This window comes from Ascidia mentula, chromosome 2, assembly GCF_947561715.1.
Source record: "Ascidia mentula chromosome 2, kaAscMent1.1, whole genome shotgun sequence".
In the NCBI taxonomy this organism is placed as follows: domain Eukaryota; kingdom Metazoa; phylum Chordata; class Ascidiacea; order Phlebobranchia; family Ascidiidae; genus Ascidia; species Ascidia mentula.
Genome location: NC_138567.1, coordinates 19,280,996 through 19,302,799, shown reverse-complemented (window position 1 = coordinate 19,302,799; position 21,804 = coordinate 19,280,996). Strand labels below are relative to the sequence as shown.

Sequence of the window (21,804 nt, the reverse complement as noted above, 5' to 3'; positions counted from 1 at the left end):
GTTGATGAAAGTATCAAAAACCATTATGTAATTAGTGATTGCAAGAAATTGCTTTTTCCAGATACATCTAAAAGTCGAATATTTTGGGACAAATGTTCTCAAATTCCGTATATTATTTCAAGAAGTTTGACTCTAGAATGTCACCAGGGAAATGATCATAACAAACAGTATACTAACAGATTATGTTAAGTTGCAAGATCACCCTAATCCTTCAAAGCAATTATATTTGTTCAAGATATTATTAAATTTCCGCAGTTTCAGGTATGTTGTTTTGTAACAATGTTGCATTGTCAAACAGTACAATGTGTTTAAACAAAACAACTTATATCCAATAATCCATATTCCTTCTTTATGGTCATCCAGAGTAAGATAAGCATCAGATCTATTATTGATCAATGATGTACAGTTGGTGAAAGAACTGGCTTGCAGCATTCTCTTTCCAAGGGATGACGATCATTCAGGCCATGTGATTGGGGAAGTGTGTACAAGTTTGGAATAATGAATAATATTGAGATAATTTTTTCAATCAATTTATTTTAAGGCTGCCGGATTTTTACAACCTATTGATTAAAGGTTAATTGCCAAAATTGATTAACTGGTCACCGAAGGGGTAAACTACGGTGGCCCATAGCGGCCACGCCTAAGACACAAATCAAACGCGAAACACAATAAAAAAGTGAAACACAATGAAACACAAAATGTAAAACATCAGCTATACGTTTAAAGAAAACGCATTGTGACGTAAGATTAGTTGTAGAATCAAGTTGTAACGGTCATTGTTTTGTGTTGTTTGCTTCAGTGTACACAGAACAGGGTTGGCAAAAATGACCAACATTTGCATTCACTAATCGTTCAGTCAGAAATAGCAGCTGCTTGTAAGATGGCGACTTGTTGGATGATTTGCTCGGCAGAGAAAATGTAAAGTGGTCTGTTACCAAATACCTGCGTTGGTATAAAACTGTAGGGAATGAACAACAAAGTTGCAACGTCAAAGCATATGTCTGTAGCCTCTGTAGAATAGGCACGCATAACCTGTAGTCACGGATATTTCTACAGCATTTTAGTATTGAGTGTCCTTTACTATCCTCTTTAGACTATAAGACATTTAAAAAGTTTCAACGCAATCTCACTGGTAATGGCAAATAGTAAAATGTGGGCTTGTGTTGAACTCAATTTTAACATTCAATTCAATAAAAGTGTCACGTAAAAGAAGTGTTGCTGGTTAGGTAGATTTCATGAAGTAAAAACATTTTATTGCTTGTGGTGAACTGTTTTAAATGCCTACAACAAATGTGTTTTCTCTATTTGTGGCGTCCAGCGGCAGTTTGGTCTTTATCGGTTATTATTATTAAAATGCTTTGTCCACGTTGTGGAGTAGCCTTGGAAGCCAGTTTTCGATTCTGCCCACAGTGCTCTTATTGCGTGACACAGTCTCCACTTGCTTCACCCGGACCATCATTCAATTCTGGACCTTCAAAAATAAGTAACTCGCCATTATTTTCGCCTTCGGATAGACCACCACCTAGCTTCAAGCGTTTTGCAGCGCAGAAATCAGAAGAAAGGCTTGCTGGCCCACCGACCAAAACCTAAATCACGCAGGAAGTCGGAAAACGAGGAGGTTACTATCCAGATTGCACTAATTCGGTGCAACGAATATGGAAAGTGGATGCCGTTGAGGGGGACTATGCTTCCTCTAACAATAAAAAAAGTTGCTACCAGCGAAGAAATTTGTAAAGCTGCCGTAAACAAGAGGATTCTATTTGACGTAGACTTTGATGGGGAACGTTCTTACCAATTAGTGTACAAACATGGCCAGAAAATAGTGAATGTTCCTGGTAAAAATGAACCCTTCACATTGTTGCGTTTTGAAGCGGAACTTGGAAAACCTTATGCACGGATATGCCTTTATCTTACTGACGAATTCGATGATGAACTATTCGACTCCGAAAAAAGTTTTGAGTGTGACTTACCTAGCTTGACCGAAAAAGGTTTTAAAGGCAATCGTGCGTATGCTGAACACCCTGAGGTTACCGAGAACGAATTGTGCAGGTCAGAAACGGCGCCTAACCCTGCCGCTCAGGTCAAAATGCGTTGTCCTGTATGTAATGGGCAGTATCCTTTGTCAGAAATTGAGGTACATGCTGATGAATGCTTAAGTAGAAAGCAAGCTGCATTTGCATGTGGTACAACAGAAGGCAACGACTGCATCAACTTAGAAGAAGACGACGAAACGGAGTACACTGTCTCGGATGATGGCTGCAGTACGGCTGTGAATACCCCGGTAGCGATAAAAGCAGCAATTGTGGAAGCTTTACAAATGGCTGTAATTGACAATTCAGATGTCGATGCAGTAAAGATTCAAGTACGAAGAAATTTTTCTTTTTGCGACTTTCACAATTTCTTCATGAAATCATGGAATTGGAAAAAACGTAATAGGGCCTATCACATTGAGTTTATTGGTGAAGCGGGAATTGACACCGGGGGAGTATCGAGAGATTTCTATACAGGTATTTGACCTATGTGCGTATTGTGCTTCATGGCTGTTAACTATTCGCTATAGTTGGTCTCGCGATTGCACGTCTTAAAGTCTTTACAACAAATTGTATTGTTCCAGAATCGCTGATGGAAGTCAAACAGCAGTTTTTTACTGAATGCTTGGATGGAAATGGTTATGAGCCCATATGCGGGACTGCATGTGTAGCTGATGGTACAGCGCGCAGTATTGGGCATCTCATAGCAGCCAGCTTGTGCCAAGGTGGACCTGGGCCGGTATTATTTTTCCCTTTGTTATACTTCTATTTGTCTGGTGGCATTGAAAAAGTTCGACAAAATTTACCACTATATCTCAACGAAAATTGTGAATATGTATACAATGCGGTAAGAAACGCCATGTTTAGTTTATTTGCTGTTTGTAATGTTCGCAACTGTTGTGTTACACTACATTGTAATGTACCACTTCTCGTATTAAAGCTTAGGGAATCGAAAACGGACATCGACGTTTCAAAAATTCTTGATATACAACAAGCTTGTAGAATGCTGGAAAATATAGGCTACAGAGGGGATCCCACAAAAGCTACTTTAAAAAATAAAGACAATGTTTTACAGTACGTTATTGGAAACAGCTGGATTTTTTTTCTCTTCACTAACTCTGTTATTAACTTATTTCAGATCCATTTTTATCAAATCAAAAGTTGAACCATACCTTCCTGTTCTGGTTGGCATTGCAGATGGTTTGGAGTGCCACAATATCAGAGATATTATTAAGAAACACGCTGAATTGATGCAGCCGGTGTTTTGTCCTGGCAGTTTGTTTATATGGGATCACAACAGCTTTCTCCAAATGTTGAAGCCTACGTTTGCGGAGGAAGGCAGCAACAAGAAAATGAAAGAAATGACCACTTACAAAGCATTCTTAGACTTTACAGATTGCTGTTGGAATGATGGTAAGTGTGCTTTACGTTTTCTGGGCACATGGACATTATCACATCTGATGCGTTTTTTTGCAGAACTGTGCCCACTCGAATTTCAAAAGCTAATAATATTCTTGACAGGATCTGCTACTGTACCACCTCTTGGATTGCCAAGTGATTTGAGTATTTCGTTTCTTCACGGATGTCGTTTGTCACCCGGCTGAACAAAGTGCAGGTGTCTTCCCACAGTAAGCACATGTGCTATAAGTGTGGTCCTGCCAGTCCACATAGAAACGCAAGAAGACATGATGAATACGTTTCAGTGTGCCATTACATGTGAAACAGGGTTTGGACAAGTTTAAGTTATACCATTTTTTTCGTTTCGCCGTGTTTTGTTCTGAATAAACTTGGATACTTCTTGTCCATTGGTTGTAAACTTGTAATTACCATATGCAACTGATCGGAACCCATTGTAAACAGAACGTATATACTATGTCCACATGATAAGTTTTAAAGATTGTTCACAGCAAGTTAAAGACAGCCCATAGTAAAAGCATAAAAACTGTAAGACACACGCAGAAACAATGTCGGCCAATCACCTGGAAAAATAGTAGAAAAGTTCGTAGATTTATAGGTTTGCGTGCTTAAGAACTTGTAACACATCCTATTGATAACAGTGTTTTTCCTGCAAATTATATCAAGTATACATTCAAGAATTAAACGCATTATTCGTACCGCACAAAACTTTTTTAAAAACAACAACAAATTAGTCATGATTTACAATGGGTCTAACGTCTAAGGCATACTGCAGCAGTTGTTCATAAACATTCAATGCTTCATACCACTTGGTTGGCGACGATAATCCCAACGTTTGCTTTACGATGTCGAAATATTCCTGATACAAATTGCCTTCAATGCTGTGCTGATTGTCATCAGCTATTTCTAAGAGACTCCGTTGCAGATGTTCAATTTGTTATGGTTGTGAGTTGATTTTCTCCTGAATGTAATTCCGACAGATAATAAAGCTTATCCGGTCTACCTGATACAGTTTCCATTCTCGATTTTCTGATGTAATGTGTGTTCCACTTATCCCTTGTTATGTCCATCTCTTTTTGCAATATATCTGAGAAGCAAAACCATAATGCTTCCATTTTTCAATCAGATCCTTAAAAAGATTTATCCACCATGTCGTACAGCTTCGTCGCAAACATGACCACCACGCTTCAATTCGTTGGTTGTGCGGAGATGTTCCGTGAACGTGAGCAGAAGTCGAATTGTTCAAGTAGCATTGTGCAGCTGCAACATGTACCTTTTCTGTACCGCAGTCTGACCGTACTTTTCGCGGGTAGCCATTATCCGACAAGACGGTATTTAAATAAAGACGTGCCACCACACTGGGATTGTTGTTTGATCTCAAAACAGTGAGCCACATTATTTTTCGACTCCAACCGTCGATATAACCATGCACAGCAAAACCGTATGGTTTAAGCTTGTCGTAACCATCAATATGCCAACAGTGATTTGGTCCCTGGTTGTAGTATAACCTTCGCCGCAAACACTTTCTCTGTCGTGTAGCACAACCTTTTGGATCTAATTCGTTCATCAGTTTGGCTACGCGGTTTCACGATATCGTGTACCCCTCCAGTATAAGGCTATGCCACATACTTCTGTAGCCCAACATACAAGCGGAACTGTCAAGTTTTTGGCGTATTTCATAAATAATAGCAGTCTCATTTACTAAAGGAGTCCGACGTTGTAATCCATAAGTTTTTAATCGTCGCCTTAAGGTCCTAATGCTCATATACATATTGTGATATTTTGACATGAACTCCGTGATCGGGCTGTATTTAAATCCTCTGAAGAAATATTTCTTTATGACGAGTTCTTCAGGATCAACAGGAGAACCGCAATGCGGGCAAAACTTGTACTCCAGCTTAAACTTCTATGCGCAAGCAGTGCAAACAAAGTCAGTAATGTCATTTAGAAATAATGATAAATCCATTAGGTTCTTCTTTAATCCTGAAAAATTTTGAAAAAATAATCTGACTATACGAGTTATAGTACCTTATCTGGAAAATCTAACAACAAGCCGTCAACCTAAGCACAGCTGCTACTTCTGACGTTAATCCACGAGTGCAAACTGTCCGCAATTTTTGCCAACACCGAAGCAAACAATACAAATTAATAACTGCTATATGTTACAATTTGATTCTATTACCAATATTACGTCACAATACGTTGGTTTAATAACTTTATTGCTGATATTACCTCATCAATTTTAATGTGTTTCGCTTTTATGTGTTTCACTTTTTTAATGTGTTCCGCATTTGAGTTGTGTCTCAGGCGTGGCCGCTATGGGCCACCGTAGTAAACAGCGTTGAGGAAATTTGGGAGTATTAAAACACTACGTAGCCCATGAACTCTTCCAAAAGTGAAGATGGACCCGACCTTTCAAATAGGAGATTTTATCCTACCAAAAAGGATGTGCTAAACCATTACTACCGAGCTTTTACAAAATACAGGTTGGCAAAGATTGATCAAACCAATGTCCAAAGTTTGGTTGGTGAATGGAAAAGAGATGGTGATTTGGATGACAAGATTTATTTTCGTCCATATGTTGCCGGCAATGAACCCGATGTTATTGGTGGTGGGGAATCAGCACCAGTAATTAAATCAGAAAAAAACTCTGTTGTTTGTTCACCAGTTTGCCTGGCAGCAATTTACTAATTCGATATGGGCAAGATATTTGTTTACTGGATGCTACCTACAAAACATCCAAATATGCTCTTCCACTATTTTTCTTTGTGTGAAAACAAATGTTGGTTACCAAGTTGTGGCCAGCTTTATTACACAAAATGAGCGACAATTGGATATTGAGGAGGCATTGTCCATCCCAAAAAGTTGGTCGCAACTATTTTATGGTTGACAAATGTGATGCTGAAATACATGCGATTGAAAGTGTCTTTGCAGGTTTGTGCATTGCATGTTTTGATAAATATACAAATGTCCTTATTTGTGATTTCCATCGAGAACGGGCATGGAAACGATGGGTAAAAAAAGTCTGTCAATAATGTTGGCCAACATAAGGACGAAGTGCTTTCACTAATGAGAAATGTAGCAAGGGCTGAATGTGAAGAGAGCTACGAAAAAGCATTGTGGCTCTTGCAGTCAACACATTGGAAAAATAATTTAAAACTGCAAAAGTACACTAATATTTGGCTTAAAGACTAAAAGGTATGTGGCAACAAACAGAAAATATGTAAAATAAACCTAAAACAAATTTTTGCGATGGTTGTGGTTGCATCGAACCGATCAGTTAAAGGTTCTCATGCGCACAAACAATGGTGTGGAGAGACAAAATCGTGTTTTGAAAGAATGTCATGTCAGATTTAGGACCGACAAGTCCCTGTCTGGTCTGATTACTATTTTACACAAGGAATTTCTGCCAAACGGTTGGAACAAAAGTTATTGTGTTTTAGTACTAAACCTCCGTCACAAGACTCATTTTGTAGATACAAACAAGAAAATTTACGGTCATCAAGCAATTATAGAAGTTACAACAAAAACATTCCCACCTATCTACAAAATCGACCAAAGAAGGTGGTGCAACATTGTATTAAACGAATAGGAGAGTCTGGGAATGTTGAGGAAAGTAAAATTTGTAGAATAGGAGACAATGTGTTTACTGTGGTGAGCAGTTCCACATGTAAAGTGTACAATGTAAAACTGGGTAGTTGTAGTGAATTTCCAAAATGCACATGTGTTGATTTTACACTCCATTTTTTACCATGCAAGCACATGTTTGCAGTTTTCAACAAGTTTTCAGATGTTGGTTGGTATAGCCTACCTGAGTGGTACCACAACTCCGTGTTCATGGTTTTGGATCCTGCTGTTGTGGACCAAATCTCTCCGGAAACTGGTTCCCATGATATTCATGTTGAAGAAATTGTTGACTCAACAACAACAACATTAAAAGTACCCCCTGTCAACAGCCCTACTTCGCAAGTTGATTCTGAAAACAACAAGAAAATAGATGACCCTAAAAGTTACAAACAAACACGTAGAAAATTTGTTGACCTGATCAAATCTTTGTCAGATCGGTCATATGACGTGACTTCAGAGCAAGTATTGGAAAAAGGATGTACAGAAGCAATTATATTGATGAGTTTTCCAAGGCATGCTCTGATGCTGGCTTGAGAATAACACAATCATCAAAACTGACATCCTTAAGAAGAAAAAGGAAAGTACCGATACCTTCACAAGGTTCTCATGATGAACTGCCGCGTAAGCGACCCAAACCAAATCCATTTGCCTCTCGTGTGGGAAAGTATGCAAATATGATGCAACCGTTGCACCAAGTTAGCACACTCTTTCCTGTGTGTAATCGGAACAAAAAGAAAACAAACACTGAAAGTTTTACATTTAAGTCCTCATTTTGCAATTCACCTATGATGAAGGAGCCTCACTGGCTTCATTAAAAATTATAATCCAATAAAGTCTTTGAAAAATGGACCTCATTCAAGCTCATTTTTAGAATTGAAATCGCTTGATGATGCATTGCCTGCACATGAAGTGTGTGTTTTGCAAAAGCATGACAATCGATTTAATGTAGGATGGCTGTACGATGAAATTATCAACAGCTACCTATGGCCATTAACTTGCATGTATAAACACACCATGTATGTCTGTTCAACTGTAGCTCAAGCATTACAAAGAAGAGTTTCAATTAAAAAGACTTGGGAGGGTATTAAATTACAGCAAAAAAGGGTTATTTTCATTCCCTGGAACCCTGATGGTTGTCACTGGCTGGGTACTACTAGTGGTTGATATTCAAAGGAGAACACTGCTTTACATTAATCCAATGACAATGCCTTGCAAGGATGGCCATTATGTTTCCACTGCAAAAAAGATGGTTAATTATCTTTTAGCTGTCAAGTTTGGTTGGAATATTGCTTCTGTGGTGACTCCAGGAAGAGAACAGCAGCCAGATGGATCTAGTTGTGGAGTTATGACATGTATGCAAAATGGCTAGCATCAGGACAATGCTTACAACAAACTGGATCTGTTCAAAGTAACAGATTGCAAATCCTAAACTGTATTGCTGGCAAATGTCTTGATAATACAACAAAGAAAGGCATTTGTAAATCATGCAACCCTTCAGAAGTTGTTTGGATTGAATACACTCGATGCAAACAATGGTTTCACATGAAGTGTGTTGATTAATCACTAGAATATGCGAAGGACGATAAATACTTTCAATCAATGATTGTGCAAGGGCAATGGCCTATTGAACACAAGTGTGGTCAACCAACCAAATAAGTCTGAAAAGGCACAACGTTCTACACAGGGTTGAGTTTCTGATTAAAGTTAAACTCCCCTTATGTATGAATTTGGTTGACCGTTAGGACATTACAATGTGATGTACCTGAACGCTTTGTGTGGTTGCCGATTAGCCTGTTCGCTTTTAAACGCAATTATGTGAACAAAGTGGTCATTAAATACCCAGTTTGATATGGCTACTGGCGAGGCTTCTGGGTTATCAAAAATGCCCAACGACCACATGCAGGATGGCTCCCTTAGCCGTGGTTGGAAATCCTGTGCAAACATGGACTGATTAATACTAACATCTTGTTTTAATACTTGCAAATCACAATCCATAGGTAAATCATATCTTATTTATTGATGTTTTTTTCTGTAAAAAAATGTGAGAACTTATCCCTTTGTGTTACGCAGTCAAAACATTTAATGTGATACAAGTAATCACCAAGAAACTCTCCAGAGCGTAAACACAAACATTTCCACGCACAAAATCACACCATGTTGCTTTTGCGGTCCCCCTGTCAATCAAACTGTGTTTTACACTGTTTGCCAATGTTGCGGTTATTACGTCACTGGAAGTTAAGTATTGAGGTAACAATCGGCAAAATGAATTGCTGTGTTGAGTTGATTGTGAAAGTTAGTTTTGAAGACACGTTTGCAGAAAGGGAAGGTTTATATACGAGATGGAAAACTTAAGGACTTATCAGAGGACGTCATTGAAATCATGCTTGGTAAGTGGTATTTGCTTGCTTTGATCGTTTTTTTTTTTGTTATTACAAAGTCTTCTTTAAGATATGAATCACTTTCACTGTCAGGAAAAATGTTTGGAAACAAAACAAAGTGAAGCAGATTTGTCGTTTGAAGCATCAGCATGTTGCTACTGTTTTATTGTAGGATTCAATGGAGGAATCATTTGAAATTGATAAATCAACAGAGAACAGCAGTTTTGAGTTGGTGGATTACACAAGTCCGGTCCAAAATCTTTGCCATGTTTTAAAATCCTCCTGTTGGGGATGTGGTTAAATTTGAATTACACTTAAACAAGCCTTGTTGAAACCGTGTTATGTCACCGCACACCCCAAAAAAACTACCTGGATCAACGCTCTCTTGCAGCAGAACAAAAAAGACGTAACTGACAAACTTAACTCAGCATTGGCAGATTTACAAGCAATCAAAGAAAGTCAAAATTTCATGTCACAAAATTTGATACACTGGAAAAAAAACTGAGTCAAAAAAGAAAACTTGGAACTGAAGGAAAATATCAAACGATTAAATTGAAATGGTTGCCTGTTCTGATGAAGTCAATGCATTGGAACAGTATGGGAGGCGAGATTGTCTGGAGTTTAAAGGCATTCCTCACACCAAGGAGGAGTGCACAGATGAGATTGTTGTCTCCATTGCAAAAAAAGTGGGAGTGATATCAGCATATCCCACAGACTGCAAATGCATACGCACAATACTCAGCAACCGCCAACTATAATAGCAAAGTTTTTATCAAGAAAAACTCGAGATGAAAAATATTCAATACTTGCCTTGCATATAAAAGAAACCAGGGATTCAAGTTTATTTGGACTAAAAATGGTACACACTACTTATAAGGTACTGTACTGATGAAGTCAATTAATGTAAATATGATGATGTTCACCTGCAACAACAATCATTGTGAGATTTTTTCTGTCAGTGTATTTTTTTCTATGTTCTACAACAGCTTTGCACCACATCATATTAACAAACACCTCTATCAACACAAACATGTGTAGCAAATATTATAGTATGCCAGAATTTGATGCAGCAACCAAACAACCACACCTACAAAATTTCGTTATGACCCATTTTAATGTAAGAAGTTTGCCTCACAATCTGCCTATTCTAGAAGCCTTTACTAATGCGTGCAGTGCACCAACTCATATAATTGGAATCTCAGAAACAAAACTTAAAAAAAACACAGCAACCAACATATCTTTAGATGGATATAATTTCCTCTCCCCAACACATGCTGGTGGTGTGGGCATATATGTTAAACGACCACTGGCGTACCGTAGAAACGACCAGTATAAAATTCATATACCTCGTTGCGAAAATTTGTGGATTGAAGTTGACCTGAAACAAAAAAAAAAAACAGAAAACAATGGTAATTGGAATAATCTACCGACACCCAGATCACAACATAACAATTTTCGCATCACATTTAGAACACACTTTCCATACTTTAAACAATGAAAACAAAACTTTTTACATTCTTGGTGACTTCAACATTGACATTTCAAGAAAAACACCTCATGTACAAGAATACAAACTGATGATAGAGAGCCTGAACACCAAAATTATAATAGACAAAGCATCCCACACAGCCCCCTCACAGAGACAATCCGCTATAGACCATATTTACACAAACAATTTTTTAAATTCTATTACACCTGGTCTCATTACATTTGCCATTATTCATAAGTCCGAACCACAAATCATAGAATACCCTACATTTACAAGAAATTATTACCATTGAAAACAGAGCCGGCACTATTTGGAATGAATCCGAATTGCACAATTTAACACAAAAATGACGTTTAATCATAAAGTTTCGCTGCAGTTGTATATTGGCGTTTTTGTCCAAAAGTTCGACTTGTCTGATATCCCCCCAAAACAACGGTTTGAATTTGAAGGAAGTTATTTTTGTTAAACTAATGCACAAATAACAGATGTATACTCTAACCAGAGACTACTAAGAAGAGATTGAACACTGCGCACGTACCAACGACACAATTAATCTTATTGCTCTTGGCAATATACAACGTATGAAGTTATAACTTTGCAAACGTGTTAAACATAATAAACTTGATTTTTTTAAATTTAAATCAGTTATAAAATCAATCTTGTTCTTTTTTAAATGATAAAGGTGTTTTGCAAAAACTTTCAGATTGGTTCCGCTTGAATGCACCTGGTAACTTCGCGGCAGTTTTAATGAAAATGCATGGGAGAAAGTGGGGTACTCGCATGTTTTAGTTCTGGGCTTTGGTGCAACTACTAGAATACTTCTGCAGACATATTGGGACAAAATATATGTTGTCAGTCAGATATACAGTGCTGAGGTAGCGATTGCATGCGACACTTTTTCATCATAACGAATACTGGTGTGCCGAAACTTCATACCAGTCATAATAATGCCTTTTGTTGTTTTCTTATCTTCGCGAATAGTGTGTAAGCATTATTTGGCAGTTTTAGGCGCAATTTGCCTAAAAAATCGACAGTTGTTCAGAATTATTTTGTTTAATTGCATGCCTTTATAACTGCCTTGTAAACAACATGTGGGATTCATGGGAAGACCTAACTGAGGAGGAAATTGAAGAAGCGTTCACTCTAGTGAAGCAACAAAATATAGTGTGCAGCAGGTTGCCAAGTCCAGTTCACCACTTGCAAGGCAATGAAATTACACTTCAAAACAAAAATGTATTTCACCAAAAAATTGTTTCTTTTATTTCAAGAAAAGTCTGATCCAAATTTGTTTTACATGATGTATTCTAAAACATGCAAAAATGCCTCAAACATTTTTGACATGCCCCAAAGCCAAGCAGCAATGCTATTAATTAAAGTCCATGACACAATTTTAAATCACTTCAGCAAAGAAAGCCATCAAACCACGACTGTATCTGGAATCAACACACGTGACACAGGTTGGTGAAATTTGGTACAATCTGTGATACAAGTACATGCACAATGTTCCTTTAACCATTTACCTGTTTCTAGATATGGAATACATTGGAGGGTTTCTTCTTCGCAGGGGGTTCAAAAATATAATGAAGCAAAGCATGTGGATCTGTTTAAGGCACTATGCCAGGAAAAAACAAACGGAATTTTTTTACAAAAAATTGAAAACAAGGAAAAAGGTTACTTTGCCCTTCTGGAGGATTTTCAAATTGTATTACAAAAGATGTACTATTTGCACAATATTGAAACTGGAAAACAAGCTAAAAACATCATTTTTTTTAACCTGTTGCAGCGAATAGAGTCTGATGGGTCACTAAAAATTCCTATAGAGTCGCTATCTGATTAGATTACTTTACCTAGAGAAGAAATTTCCAATATTTTGAATCATTGTTGCTCACATTTGTAAAGATGTTGGGTCATAATTTTGCAAAATTTAAACATAAAAATATAACTATATGTTTGTTAAGTGTGTGTATGTATTATTTATTTACTTAGCTTGTGAATTGGTTCATGGCAAACTTTGGTCCATGCATTTTTTACCCCATACGTTGTATTTCCACCATGAACTCTTTTTATGGCTTTTCTTTGTGTTATGGTGGTTATGCCAAATGCAGCTTCATGGATGTCTTGGTTCATATTCCTGTGCATCAAAGCTCTCTGAAAATATATGTATTACTGCTTGTTTGTTTTGCAACAAGAAATTACAAATTAAATTTACCAAGTTGTCAAACACTGCCTCCAATACATCTTGTGTCAGCATTCCCAGACACACATAGTTGAGGCCTTTGTCCAGAAGACTTCTGCACAGTGAAACCATATTTATGCTTGTAAAAATCGGTCCATCAAATGTGCTTTTAGCAATGATGCGTTTTCCCTCTCCAGGATGATTAGTGTCTCATTCTGCAAATTCAGTGTACAGTAAAGGTTAGTATATGAAATTAAAATTTAAGTTATTTCCAGTACCCTCCAGTCCAAGTATTTTGCAAATTCTTGCTCCATCAAAACTAACCGAAGGTCTTCATGGGAGTGTATTGCATTTTTAACCTGACAGGAAACCATCTACCAACCAAGCAGTTTTGGTTATTATGTACTGTTAACATCAAGAAAAAAAATACTTGTCAAACAAAATAATGTAAACAGCTGTTCCCTGAGAACTTTTTACATCATTTGAGAGAGCCTGTGCAACTGCCCAACTTAATGTCTCTTGCTTATGATACCCGCATCTGTTTATATGAAACAAAACTTTTGTTGATGAAACACCTCTAGTTAAACAGAACTGTACTACTTAGTTGTATGAACTTAGTTGCATGTGATTAATCGTCAGGCGAGTTTTGTGAAGAGGGGATGTACATTCCAAATCATATAGAGTTTTAATGTGAGTCCACAAAATATCATATCCATTTTTGTTGAGATATTTTGTGCCAGATGGTTTCGAACTAAACAGGGCATTTCTCGCAGTCTGCACAAGTAAGGTGCACCAGCAATGACCCATTAAAAAATTTCAATACAAACAATTACTACTTACCTTCAACAAATGGCTTGTATCTGAGCAAATAAAAATATCAGCTTCGTCCCGGTATGGATTCGGGCATGTAAAAGGCACACCCACACGAAAAACATCACCATGTATAATTTGAAAAAACTTTCTATTTACTGTGGAACCATGTGCAACAATCGCATTCACATGGACATTATTTAGTTCACATAGCCCAACCACTTCCTAAAACATTGAACATAGCTGATGAGCAGGTGTAATGGTAGTTGGCCACCATGCAATTGGAAGAGATCTCTTTTTTGAATGATCGCACATAGAACACTACCAAGCATAAACATGTGCGTTAAAACTTCAATATCAATTAAACAAAATGATTTTTGATACATCTCCTTTCCCCATAATCAACGAAGACAACAAGTCTACCATGGTGCATAACTAAGTTTTCTTTTACTGCAAATCGATATCAACATTTATATTTTTGTAAGTTTTCTTGAAAAAATTACCTTTCATTTCATCGACTGTTATGAATGCTTCCACAGATGGTTTCAAACCTTTCATTTCCATTGCAGCCAATTCATTAATTCCTGGCTTTGAGTCAATAATATTTCTTGACAAAAGTTCAAAATTAAAACGTGACATTTAACAATTTTCCTGTAGTTAGTCACAAACAATATGCTCACCTGTAGTGTCTCAGGGTTTTGGATGAAGGAAGAATAAATACCCCAGCATCCATCTGGGTGATAACGCCGAGCGTTTACAGAATGCTTGACAATTTCACACTGATTTTTTTTATAAATAAAGCCTGCCACTCATTCAATGAATCAGATTCTTGTTGAAACAAATTCTGATCAAATAACAATGAATTTAGAAGTGTATCTAATTTTCACACCACAAATACTCATCTTACAACAATGTCTTGGTATATTTTCTCATCTACAGCAACATACTGATCACTGCACATTGAAGACTGTTGTTGATAATATTCTTTGTTGAAAAAGACTTTATATTATAATAATAACAACCTTTACAGCGATTTGGAATTTCAACGGACATTCAATAGGACAAAAAGGTATGCATACTTAACTTGTAATTAAATCTACAATTCTTGCTTCACCTACACACATGCAGTTGGGTGATCGCTTGATAGTTTGGGAGATCAACTGGCCACATTTCCATTCCTGGATTATATGGGCCTTAACAAATTTTGTAGAGCATTGCACTCCCTTACACAATGCATATCTTTCTAGGCTTTCTGTAAATTTTAATGGAAAAAAATATAATTAAACAATTTTTTTGTAATTGATTTAAGGTTTACCTAAATATTGATGCAATGTTACAAATTTCAAGTCACAAATCTGCAACAAATTTAGCTTATCTGGATAAATTCTCCAACCACTTTGTTTCTAACACACCTAATATCTGCTGCAACCTGATCTTCATGTATGTACATTTCCAACAATACCCTGTTCCCTCTTTTTATCATTGACCACTTATCTGATTTTTTAGTGTTAATGATCTGTACAACAAACACCTAAAAACTACATTTCCTTCACTAATACTTCCTCCACTTGTTGTGGGCAAAACAATTTTAAAAATTGAAAACTACAATTTTGTACCTTTCATGCCTTGAGACAGCCTTGCATAGGACCCATTCACTTGCTCTAGTGTACTATGCCTGACTTTGGCTGGTGGAGGTTGCTGACTAGCTGGCACCTTACGACTTAGCAGATGAACTATTAAGACCTAGGAGCGCTGCACACCAACATCACAACGTGCGATTGACCATCATCAAGACCTACGATGATTCAACAAGCGCAACCTCGATACGATCCCGACCATCTCCAACCAAAACCACCACGATTGGACTGTCCTCGGGACGTTAAGGTTTGTCGATGTGGATCAAAGGAAACGTTCTGAGAACCGAGTTGACGTTTGCGTTTCGATGGGTTTTGCTTTGGCCAGCACGGCCGGGTGGCCACCTTTCGTCACATGCAGCTTGTCGCAACCCATCACCTCCCAGTGCGACTGGCTGCGATCCTACGACAGACGGTGATTCTCCGTGAGGAAATCACCTTTACATGGGCGCCTGACTCGATAACCTTTATGGTTTTATTGGTGCCCATGCCATTTCATTTCCTTTTATATTGTTCTTTGCGTAGTTGCTTTTTTTCGCAAAATAAACATGATTTAATTATTAAATTATGATTGATTGAAATTCAGAAAAAAAATAGCAAGAACTTGACACTAACAATTTAAACTACAAAGTTCTTATCTACCTTGGAAGTAGGACACTTGCTAGGAAAAAAAAATATTGGCATTGCTCCAAGCTTTAATCGCTTCGATTTTTCATATTTAACAATATCCTCTGGAGCAAAGTGTTTCTCACAAATACATGCCCTTTTGTAAAAAACAGCAGCACTGCTTTAAATTCTATATAATAACTTACGTTTCCTTGTGTAGCAGTTCTTTTATTCAGTCACCTTGTGTGCACGCAATGAGAGGACAAACTTTGTTCTGTGGAGCTTCTCTTCACATGTTTTCGGAAATTCTGGGCGTTTAATTTTTAATAATAAACAGGGATTTTTCTTGTTGTAAACATAGTGACACCCAGGCATACAACAGTGGCTCATTATGTATATAAGGTTACTTCAGTTCCAGTAAAAACCTTTTTTTAACAATAACAATCCCAAAGAGCATTACATTGAATCACTAAGCAGGCTTGTATGCTTACCAGTCACTAGAGTAAAAAAGTATGGACCTTTTGCCTGGGTCGTCCCTGTGCAGTAAACTGTAATAATATGTATACTGGTATATATATTTTTTGCGCTAAAAGTGTCGCATGCAATCGCTACCTCTGCCCTGTATATCTGCCTGACGACTGATGTTTTGTCTTAATAAGTTAGCAGAAGTATTCTAGTAGTTGCACCAAAGCCCAAAACTAAATCAAAAGGCCCACTTTCTCCTATGCATTTTCATTAAAACTACCGCGAAGTTACCAAGGTGCATTCAAGCGGAACCAATCTGGAAAAAAATGCAGTGTTCAGTCTCTATTTAGTAGTCTCTAACCATAAAACTTGATTGAATGCTCATGAAAACAGTTGAAAATTAAATATTTTATTGAATTAAATACACTTGCCTTTTGTTTTCGCCAAATTGGTCCTAAATATTTTAACAATAATTTCTTTACTGGTCTATTTTTGTCATTGCAGATCAGTTACAAGTAAAACACAACAGAATGTGATATAGATATGTCTTTATTAGAAATGCTTCTGAGTATATTCCGAAGAAACATGTCATGTTGAAGTAAAAGATGGAAGTTTTGCTCGTATGCAAACACATAAATAAAATTTTAGTTGGTTTACATTGGAAGTATCCCCACTGTCCTTTAGTATTTGTCAAGACTTCACTTTTTCAAACCCATATTATGCACAAAAGTATTGTTTGGTGCTGGACTTTTACTGGAAACATTTGCGCTCAGCAGTATGAACATGGTGTTGCTGATATCAACTGATTTTGATGAAGTAGTTTATCATAATATCTTCACCTCCATCTTCATCAAGAAACAGAATTCGATACTATCGTTTGTCAAAATGACCAGTTTTTGCAAAATAAATATTCCCAAAACACTGCATTACTGCGTGCAGAGATATTGTCCCAGAAAACAACACAATAAGCAAGTAGTTGATTTTACATGACAAGCATAGTGATTGACAATATTACTCGATTTAGCCTCCCACTGCTTGCAAACAGCAAAAGCGCGCAATTATTTGTTCATATTTTGACCCAAAGGAAGATACACTGACCACATAACCGGGGCATCGACGCAAACCAGATTATGACGTCACAATGGCTTTTTACAATGGACAAGGTTGTGCGTGCGTCAAATGTGCGCTGTAGTCTGAAACGCGTCAACTGAACCGTGAATGTTTTGAAGAATATAATGTGGGTTGGGTTCAGATTTCAGTTATGGTGTAGCTTGGAAGCATTAAATACTCTAATGTGGGTTGGGCCCAGATTTCAGTTATGGTGTAGCGTGGAAGCATTAAATACTCTGATGTGGGTTGGGCCCAGATTTCAGTTATGGTGTATCCTGGAAGCATTAAATACTCTGATGTGGTTTGGGCCTAGATTTCAGTTATGGTGTATCCTGGAAGCATTAAATACTCTGATGTGGTTTGGGCCTAGATTTCAGTTATGGTGTAGCTTTGAAGCATTAAATACTCTGATGTGGGTTGGGCCTAGATTTCAGTTATGGTGTATCCTGGAAGCATTAAATACTCTAATGTGGGTTGGGCCTAGATTTCAGTTATGGTGTAGCGTGGAAGCATTAAATACTCGAATGTGGGTTGAGCCTAGATTTCAGTTATGGTGTAGCTTGGAAGCATTAAATACTCTAATGTGGTTTGGGCCTAGATTTCAGTTATGGTGTAGCATGGAAGCATTAAATACTCTAATGTGGGTTGGGCCTAGATTTCAGTTATGGTGTAGCATGGAAGCATTAAATACTCTAATGTGGGTTGGGCTTAGATTTCAGTTATGGTGTTTAGATCCATTAACATAATTTAGGTCGTTCTATTTTGACTATGTTGGTTTCAACAAAAGACATATGGAGCGATAAGTCAAACAGAAGACACAAATGAAAAGGTTTATTATGATTTTATCTAAAAAAAACAATTTTAAATGCTATATACTTGAATTTCAACTGAACATCTGCAATGCTTGTATTGGAATATTGCATCTGTGGAAATAAAGTATAATTTGAATGAGGTAAGAATTACTGTTAAGTCTTTAAAGTTCATTTTGTGTGGTCGTTTTTACTCCTGCCCAAAAATGAAATTATTTTATATGATACGATGTATATGGTAGTGTCTGTCGTCATATTACAAAATATTTTCACTTCGTATATTGTTTACATTGGATTTAAGAAAAATGGATAATCATGTATGATTCTTGATTGATAAAACAAAATTGTTACAAAGCTTTAACACTGCAGATTCTGCAAGGATTGAAGCCACCCTAAATAAGCTGCAAGAAACCAGATACAAATTTCCAAACATATTTTTTGCAAAGTTGAAATCTTTATAAAACACACTAATCTCATGTTAAACAGCATTTGTGTTATATATATTGTTTTGTGTATGCTAATTGTGATGCAATAAACTGTTTCTGCCACTGCCAGACAATGCAAATTTAAATGAATTTCATTTGGGCACAAACGTTGCACTCCTTGTCACATGTCGCTACAAAAACAGTGCTATTTGTGTTGTAATCGATTTCTCTTTTTTATGGCGAACTAAGTGCATTTCAGGCTTTCCCAATAAATAATGTTTGCTTATATGTTGATGGACTGCATTTTTATGTTGTGTTTGAAAAATTCCTACCACGCCCAGGAGGCTTTTCCATGTGGTCGTTGGCATTTTTGATAACCCAGACGCCTCGCCAGTAGCCATATGAAACTGGGTTGAACAACATAATACATGTTGAAGAAAACACAATACTTAAATAGTATGGTCTTAAAATCACTCTGCAGAAGTGTTACACCTCTCAGGTTGAAGCCTGATTGGTCAGTTTTACCATCGCAAGGTATGGTATGAAATTCACTCTGCGAAAGTGTTACACCTCTCAGGTAGAGTCCCGATTGGTTAGGTTTACCATCACTCTACGAGTGTTACACCCTTTAGGCCAAAACCAAAAAGGTACTGTAGCGGCCGTAATTAACTCGAAATCTGTGCAGCCTGGATCTGCACCGACCGCCGCACTAGGGGGTTTCCTAATGTGTTTAAACGCAATACTGCCTGCCTTTTCGGGTACGAATTCCTCCTTGTTTGCACAACAGCATTGGTTCTCTGTTAAGGCCGCATCTCTCAATTAAATCCCAAAAATTGAGTTTTAGAAGTCATTTGTTATTGTGCACCTGGTTACAGTTTCTCTTGTTTGCCAAAAACAATTGCCGGGTCTGATGACTCATGAAGGGGGACTACTATTGCTGAACAGAAAAAAAATTGATTGCAGCTGCATTAAGACAGCACATTGGGGGGTTTTGCAAAGGCTAACTGCTAAATTGTCAGTCCTAGGGGGTGTACAAACAGCCCCGGTGGGGCCCCAAGACAATTACAAGACATCTAATTCTTCATGAATTGTGTAGAGGAGGGTTGGTGGCTTCACTTAATCGCAAATGGAGGTAACTTTCTGTGATTCATTTTTTCACAAAACAAACCTACACTTTTTTCTGCTTTTTTGACCAAAATAATGGCCAACAGAGGGTCAAAATGCCCCCGGGGGAGCAGTTTAAGTAGTTATTTCGATTATAAATTTGGCCACAATTCCTTGCCAAGGGTCCGCACTGACAGAAAATCACAAATTGAACATACTTTCTGTGATTCATTTTTTCACAAAATCAACCTCAATATTTGGGTAGTTTTTCAGCTACATGTACAACAGCACCCTCTACCAATTTACTGCCTGACTAATAACCCTGAAAAACAAACAAAAACTGCCCCAAACACGCTGAAAATCGCCCTGGCAACAGCCTGTTCATCTGCGCTCATTCAACCAAAACACTGGCGCCCATGCATGACCCATTGCATTGTTACACATAATTTTACTCTGTTACGCAGGAGTTCGAGAAGGGCAATTCCCAACCGGGAAAGTCTTTTCCATAGAAATACAGAGATGCGGCCTTCAACGAACAGACATTCAAATACGCACATTCAAATAACACAATTTCACATTCAATTACGTACCAACTTGTTAGGAGTCCAGGACTGAATTACAGGCACTTTTACGGACTAACACGTTTCAGCATTTCAGTTAAATTAACGCCAGTTTTTATAGCTACACACAAACACTAAATGTTAGAACAAACATTTCCAAAACTAAATTGGATCAACTATGAACTGCGACAACTAAAACTACTGCTTACAGCACAGAAAGAAACTGTAAAACGTGGTCAGCACAAGATTGAGACACTAATGACATCACACGCATTGTTACGTTTTTGGATTTTAACCAATCATGGTAAATGCCTTGTTACGTCATAGTCAATGAAGTCAGATTACTGACATGAACTAGAAACAGGGAAATAAAGCACATACAAGTCATTTCTCGCTGTAACAGGTACGGTATTACAGTCACTTTGCAGAAGTGATAAAACTAAAAAAATTGGGACATTGTGGTTGTTATGGTATAGTGAATAAATTTCATTTGGCTGGTGTTCTTATTTGTTTAACAGATTGTAATGTTGTTTGATTTACAATGTGCACACAAAATATTTATCTTTTTTTGCTTGCTTCTCTGAAAAATCAACACACGTGATGTGAAACCACTGTCCACATCGAGTGCACTCAATCCAAACTTTTTTCAGGGGATTGGCGCCTTCATCTCCACATACTTTACATGTCTCTATTTCATTTGTGCCTTGAAGACATTTGCCAGCAATTTCCCTAAACATTTCAAGTCTATAGCTGTAGGTACAAACATTTTGCACAAGTTTTTCTCCAGTTGCTAGCCATTTCACATACATACATATCATCACTCCACAGCTTGATCCATCTGGCTGTTTTGTTCTGTGTGGTATTTCCACAGTATTAATTTTCCAACCAAACTTTGTTACCATTAGACAATTCACCATAGCTTTTGCAGTTTGAACATTGCTGTTTGTTTTTACACAAGGCATTGCTACTGGGTCTATGTACAGCATTTTTCGACCAGGGATGTCAACTACAAGCAAAACCCAGTGAAAGCCTGAAGAGTTCCAAGGTATAAACAGTGTTTGTTTCCCTTGCAAATTCATCCCTTCCCAAACTTTTTTAATGGAAGCTTTTCTTTGTAATATTTGAGCCACTGTCGAACAAACATAAAGTGTGTGTTGGTGCACAC

The 21,804-nt window shown here is 37.4% G+C and overlaps 3 pseudogenes; 1 reads left to right on the top strand and 2 right to left on the bottom strand.

Annotated features, from left to right (window-relative positions):
• The first annotated feature begins 2,086 nt into the window (after positions 1–2,086).
• LOC145890395 (uncharacterized) lies at positions 2,087–3,772 on the top strand (annotated as a pseudogene).
• A 404-nt stretch (positions 3,773–4,176) lies between these two features.
• On the bottom strand, positions 4,177–5,412 carry LOC145890340 (uncharacterized; annotated as a pseudogene).
• Positions 5,413–12,914: 7,502 nt separating this feature from the next.
• On the bottom strand, positions 12,915–14,659 carry LOC145890339 (uncharacterized; annotated as a pseudogene).
• Positions 14,660–21,804: the final 7,145 nt, after the last annotated feature.